General features: G+C 40.7%; 1 long non-coding RNA gene across 3 annotated transcripts in view; it reads left to right on the forward strand.

Moving 5' to 3' along the window:
- The window catches only part of LOC102457832 (uncharacterized), a 48,923-nt gene extending 42,214 nt beyond the window's left edge, over nucleotides 1-6,709 (forward strand). For all 3 annotated transcript variants that reach the window (XR_016349481.1, XR_016349482.1, XR_016349483.1), the window contains one exon: nucleotides 4,260-6,709. This is a non-coding gene — a long non-coding RNA (uncharacterized LOC102457832). The remainder of the gene's footprint in view (nucleotides 1-4,259) is intronic.
- The last annotated feature ends 430 nt before the right edge of the window (nucleotides 6,710-7,139 follow it).

The raw sequence follows: 7,139 nt of genomic DNA on the forward strand, positions 1-7,139 counted from the left end.
TTAGTGGCAGATGACTGATGTACAAAGCCTACTCTTAAAAAGAAATCCCAAATTTGCAGTGTTATTTTTATTAAGACACTACTTTTCCAGTAGACTACAGTTTGTCTGAAGAAACAGTACAATAATTTATTTCAGAATGGTTTTTAAAACTGATTTCATAAAACTGCAATAATTTAGAATCCATTAATACCAAAATATTGTATAGCTTTATCCTAGAAATGTGTTATATGTAGGATGACAGGTATCCCAGGTCAGTACCTACCTTGTCCACCTGCTAAAGAAAATATTGGGGTTGTGCTCCTCCTGCCATTTCTGTGTACAAAATGTACCTGTAATGGTAGGGAGAAGAGATTAAGATGCTGTTTTTCTGGTTTTGTTTTTGTTGGGCTTTTATTCTAAAGACATTCTGTTTTCTGCTTGTTTTTTCATCAGAAATTGCGTGCTTCCTTGAAAGACTCAGTAGAGGGCTGGTAGCATTATGAAATTACAGCACAAAGGAAGTGAAATCTGGATAATTGAGTTTGGATGTGATTTTTAATCAGATTCTTTAAAGCTAATATATAATTGTTAATACAGTACCTTGTAAGCAAGAGCTCCCCCCTTCCCCCCACACTGTATAAAATTCAAACATATTTAGAAACATAAACCTAAGCTTTCTCTTCAAGTTTGGTTTTTCCGAAGCTGACCCCTGTAAAACCTCTCTTGCAAACTGTAGTTCCCTCTGCCCATGAGTGAGGCTCATTTTTAATCCTTGTTAGAGTCAACAGAAACCTCCTACTAGTATACTTAACAGTAATTCAATTGCTTTTTTTATGAAGAATTCAAACATCTGATAAAAGGATGCCTTAACAAACACTCAAGGAAAAAAAAATGTTTGCCAATGGTTCAATGCCTATTACCCATTTAATAAAAGACCCAGAGAACTCCCTCTTTCTCTGAGATCTTCACCAAGTCCTCCAGCAAAATCTGGGAAGACCAGACTTGATATACTTGAGATTCCAAAGGTAAAAACAAACCACAAACTCAACAGCAACCTCTCCACAAAACAAAACAAACAAGCACATACACTTAAAAAAACCTTTTCAAACCATCATTATACACCATAAAAGAAGAAAAGGGGGAAAGCAGAGGAGCTTGGAAAGCAGGTGGAATGAGGGTGGAGGGACTGTGAAGGTGGTCCGATTGTATGGAGCATAGCTTGGATCAGTACCCCCCTCCTTTAACTCTGACTACAGCATTTCCTCTCCTCCCCACATTTCCTGACCTCACATAGTGCATATGGAGTAGGCAGTCAATGTTTTTCCAAGACAGCCAGCATTTAGACAGATATTTCTGTGGTAAAAATCCAAAGCTGTGCCTCAACAACAAGTAACTTTCAGATTTTGCCCTGTACATAGACACAGGGAACATGAAATTTTTCCCCTGACAATTTTTTTGCTTTCTTGATTCAAAAGTAGGAACAGTTTTAAAGAAGAAGATGCAAAACAACAACAAAAATAAACAAACAAATATTCAAAATTGTTTCTAACAATACTAAATTTATTTCGATCTGTATTTTGATCTAATGTGGATTAGGGATTGGGTCTGATTTATTTCTGTATTTATATTTTCAGTATGTAATACAAATCCTGAAGTCCTTGCTTAGTTTTTGTTCAACCCTTGTTCTACAGACGTCCCACTGATTTCAACTGGAGCTATGTGTTTTGTTAGTATTTATGTTCATCTTATGCTTTAATAATTAATTTAGGAGCCATTTATTGAGCCAATACTCATGATATTTCAGCACCTGATTAGTGGAAATGCCATGAGATGACTGGGTCTCACGTTCTTTCAGCGCTATAAACTGTCCCTTAGGCAAAAGTAAGTAACACAAATTGTATTTAAATTTACCTACAACAACTTTTGTCTTAAAACAGGTAGCTATGGATTTTGTACACAAATCCAAATTTTTATGTCCTCAGTTCAGGTAAACAGATGACTAGAATGTAGCTGTGTAATGCGACTTTTTTAAAAAAAGGCTTCAAAGGAAGTCTTGGCAGTTACAGGCCAGTAACCAAATGAATTTGTGGAAATTTTAGTAAAGAAAAGAATTATCAGACACACAGATAAACACAATTTGTTGTTGAAGAGTCAACAGAATTTTTGTATAGGGAAAATGCCTCACCAACCTATTAAAATTCTCCAGGAAACCAGCAAGCATTTGGATAAGGCCGACCCAGTTGATACAGTGTACTTGAATTTTCCGAAAGCCTTTGACAACATTTATTACGAAAGGCTCTCAACGAAACAAAGTATTCCTGAGATAAGATAAAAGGTCTCCTCATGAGTCAGTAAAAGGTTGAAAGATGGTCAAATCTCACAGAGAAGTGGGAGGAACAGCAGGTCTCCCAGAGTCTCTGTACTGGGAGCTATGCTGTTCAACATATTACTCAATGATTTGGAAACGGTGGGGTGAATTGTGGCAAGTTTGTAGATGATACAAAATTATTCAAAGCAGTTGGGTCCAAAGCAGTCCCTGAGAAGTTCACAAAATGGGGATCTCACAATATTGGGTGACTGGATAAAAAAATGACAGATGAATTCAACACTGATAAGTGCAAAGTAATTCCCATGGGAAAAGATAATCTCAGATCACTATCTATAGTGATGTGGTCTAAATTAGCTATTACTACCAAAGGAAGAGATCCTGGAGTTATTGCAGATAATCCTCTGCAAACTTCTCCTTAATGCACAGCTGCAGACAAAAAAGACTAATAGTATGTAGGAACTATATTAGGAAAGGGATAAAAATGAGACAGAAAATAACATTGTGCCACTATATAAATCCATGGTATACTCACACCTTGATTACTGTGTCCAATTCTGATTTTTCCATCTCAGAAAGGTTCAGAGCAAGTCAACAAAGTTGATCAAGAGTATAGAATGTCTCCCATACAAGGAGAGTCTTGGAGTATGACAGAGATATAAACAATCATGAGTGATGTGTAGAAAGTAAATAGAGAAGTTGTATTTACCTTTTCATACAATCCAAAAACCAAGGGTCATCAGATGGCTGGAGTTATGGGCTGTACCCACGAAAGCTCATGATACTATCTACATGTTTTGTTAGTCTATAAAGTGCTACCAGACCACTTGTTGTTTTTTTCTGAAAATCATAGACAGACGGACAAGACAAATGCAAACTTACTTGTTTTATTTTTGACTGTTCCTTGATTTTGCATTTTGTCTTTCAGTTTTGAGTTAATTTTTTTAAAGTTGTCTTCAGTTTTACAGTCTAAAGCAGAGTTTCCCAACCTATTGGTCGGGTCCCAAATATGGGTTGCCATTACATTTCAAAAGGGTCACCAAGTGTCTCCCCAGGTGGCTGTGCTCCCTCTACTCCCTCTGTTTTTGAATTGCCTTGGGTCACCAAGTCTTCCTGAATTGCCAAAATGGGTCCCCATCTGGAAAAGGTTGGGACCCGCTGGTCTAAATTAAGTAGTATGGTCCAAAAAATGCAAAATAAAAGATAAGATAAAAAGGAAAGTAAGAAGTGAGAAATCAGAAAGGCAGCATAAGCATAAGGGACATGTAGACTTCCCTCCAGAACAAAATGTTCACTCTTGTCTTCTTTTTCAGTTTTTCCTCCCACCTGTGCCAGCAATGAAACTGGTAAATTTTTAACCACAAATGGAAAACTCAAATCTGTGTTTGACGCACAGATTCACTCCTCCACTGATAATTCACCCCTTCCCCCCCAGCACATAGGTATTGTTATGCCAAAGTCACATGACTTGTCCATAATAAGGAGTGAAACTAATGTAAATAGAGGCGGATACTTAGAAAGCGATACTTTTCCATATGTCAAGAAACAAATTGACAAAGCAAGCCTATTTTTTTCCTGTTTGATTATGTAATTCAGTGTTTTATCCAGAGACTTTATCACATTTTCCTTCACAGCTCTTGTCAATGTTTATTTTCCCTCTAATATATTGAAGCATTTTCTTTGACAGATACCTCACCTGCTAGAAAATCTGAACACTTGTCTCACACAAATTTAGCGTGACCTACTTGAACAAAAGGTTTGGTTTTGACAGCAGTAATCTGGGGGTTTCTTCCTTCGTAAGAGGCAAAATCATACAGTATGTAGGCCTGTAATTCTGGTTTTAGTTATAAAAATAATTTTTTGTTTATAACATAAAGAGGGTATTTATAAAACCTAATGTGAAGTTAGAAATACATTTTAAGAAGGAGAAAGAGTTTATTTTTTTTTCTTTCAGGTGAAACCTTCTCCAACACTGAATGCAACCCAAATACAACAGCACTGTGCTGGTTTGTGAGGACCCCCTGCACTGAGGTGGTCATAGGACTGCTTAACCTTTGGGGGAGTCAGGATTATTCTTGCTTGTGGCATAGTATCTTTATCTTAGCTGTCCCGATCTGGCAACTTAATTGTAAATAGTTATCCCACCTGTGAAAGGGCCTAGAAAAACTAGAGAAAGGACCCAGGAAAAAGGAGGCAAGAACGTCCCACTTAGGATTGCCAGGTATCTGGTATTCAACCAGACAGTCCATTTTCTGCGCCCTCTGTCCAGTAAAAAAAATTCAGAAAATACTGAACATATGCAATGTCCGGTATTTTCTGCTTTTCTGGCTGGGCGCCCGACGGAAGCCTGTCAAGGGTGGGGGGAGTGGCTGGGGAGGCAGGGCTGCGATCAGTTCTAGGAAGCATATAATCCACTTCTCGTCCACAGATTTTCAGGCATATAATCCACTTCTTGTCATGGCCAGAATATGGGCCAGGCTTGAATCCCCGTTTACTCCCCTCCACAGCTGAATAAAGGCTCTGAGAGGCTAGCTCAGCCTGGCAATAGGGTTGCCAGGTGGGAACCTGCGTGCTGGGAGGTTCATGTCATCAGAATATATGGTGTAAACTGTTGATTGTTTATAATAAAGTCCCCATTCAGTGTTAAGCATAGTTGTGATGGAGTTTTTTTGTTTGTTTTTTGTTTTGTTTTTTTTAGCTCGACAGATTTTTAGCATGTGTGTTCGGTATTTATGGTTTTGGTTTTTTTGCAGATTTTTAGCACGTGTGTTTGGTATTTTTGGGGAAACCCTAGTTCCACTCACTAGGAAAGGCAGACTGAAGAAAGCTATGGGGATGGATTAATTCATGTGCTGGTTCTTAGAAAGGGTGTAAGGCACAGAGAGGCAGTTGTCAGGAATGGATGTTCCAGCAGAGAAAGAAGGAAAAGGAGCAAGATGGAGAAACCAGAGGCCTGAGAACCAGAGGAAGGACTGTGGGAAGCACAGGATTTAGGGAAGCAGCACAAGGGGTATAGCTGTAGCAAGTTGCCTAGGGAAACACCGGTGAGTCTGAAGGAGCAGATTTAGCTTTGTAAACCAGAGTCTTTGGGCTGGAATCCAGAACAGAGAGTGGTCCTGGATTCCCTGAGGGCAGGGCATATGAGCCCCATGTAAAAATTATTTAGCCTAGAGGCCTAAAAGATGAGCCAAGGAATAGCCCAGAGGGGCCAGAGGGATGAGTTCTATATACAGCCTGATCACTCTGGAATCAAAATGAAAGTCAGCCAGGGCAATAGGAACAAAAGCTCCTGCAATGACACGCCCAGATGCAAGAGAGTGCTCTGGTAGTGAGTGTAGTTGCTTACAACCCTTCTCAGAGCTGTTGTATCAGGTTCTCTGCAGATGCTGGTAGACATCACTGCATCACTTACACTCATGTCATACTTGTAAGATTTCCTTCATACCCAGGTGGGTACCATGTTAAAAAAAATGAAAGCTGTGATTCTGATATAATCACATGACTTCAGGGATTGAGGCCCTAGGCAGAGATCCATGGTGCCTGTGACTTAATCTGACTGTTATTCTGCTGCTTGAATTTCATACATGTAATTGCTGTTTGAGATGACCAGTAGTTGAAAAGGGTGGCCAGAAGGTTTTTTAAAATTTGATTTGCTTTTGAACAGTTTGGTTAAAAATGTGACAATTCACTGAGCTGTTTATGACACTGGTACATGTCATAGTGTCATAAACAGCTTGCCTGTGGTTGAAGGAGAAGCACCTAAAGAATGAAACCACAGGTCTTAAACTTTTCATAAAGGAGCAAAGTGTTCTGTGTGTATTCCTGGCTGTGCTACATCCACTTGGAAACTGATACTTGTATTATCATACTGAACTCTCATTTATAGTCCCTTTACCCAGTAAACAGGTCAGCTAGATGTCTTCTCAAAAAACAAACAAACAAACAAACAAAAAAACCTTCAAGGAGTCAGACGCCTGACACTGTTTAAATTTTTGAAGTAAATGTGCTTTACCTTTTTTAAAACAATTTCATCCTCATGTTAGTGGTATGTTATTATCCCTTTCTCCACTCAAGAAAAAGCAAGTTCAAAGAAAGGTTTCTGAAGTTCTTAAGAGTTCTGCCAAGGCCTTAAATGTCTTCTCTTTGATGAGAACAGCCAGATTACCAATGTTGGCAAAACTGGGGAATTTGAGAGAGTTTTAGCCTGAAATATTGCCAGTGTAAGATGTCATGGTATTGCAAGAGACATACAGGCAGTCCCCGGGTTACGTACAAGATAGGGACTATAGGTTTGTTCTTAAGTTGAATTTGTATGTAAGTCGGAACTGGCTCCAGATTCAGCCGCTGCTGCTGAAACTGACCAGGGGCTGACTACAGGAAGCTGGAGGCAGAATTGCTCTGCCCCCAGCTTCCTGGAATCAGCCACTGATCAGTTTCAACAGCTGCTGAATCTCGAGCCTGGGACAGAACAGCTGGGCTGCCAGGTAGGTCCCTGCAGGACCACCCCAGCTGCTCTACCCCAGGGTCCACAACAAAAGCCTGGTCTGCTGGGGGGGCGTACTAGCTGCGCCCCCCCCCCCCCAGCAGACCAGGGACACGGGGAGCAAAGCCACAGCGGCGGCGGGGTGCCGCGCCTCTGAGACTTTGCTCTGGCAAAGCCTCAGAAGCGCGGGACCCCGCCACCGCTGCGGCTTTGCTCCTGGTGTCCCTGGTCTGCTGGAGACAGTCCCCAGCAGACCAGAGGCACCGGGAGCAAAGCAGCAGCGGCGGCGGGGTGCCACGCCTCTGAGACTTTGCTCTGGCAAATCCTCAGAGGCGCGGGACCCTGCCACCG

This window comes from Pelodiscus sinensis, chromosome 4 (assembly GCF_052426305.1).
Source record: "Pelodiscus sinensis isolate ZL-2025 chromosome 4, ASM5242630v1, whole genome shotgun sequence".
NCBI classification, from domain to species: Eukaryota; Metazoa; Chordata; order Testudines; family Trionychidae; genus Pelodiscus; species Pelodiscus sinensis.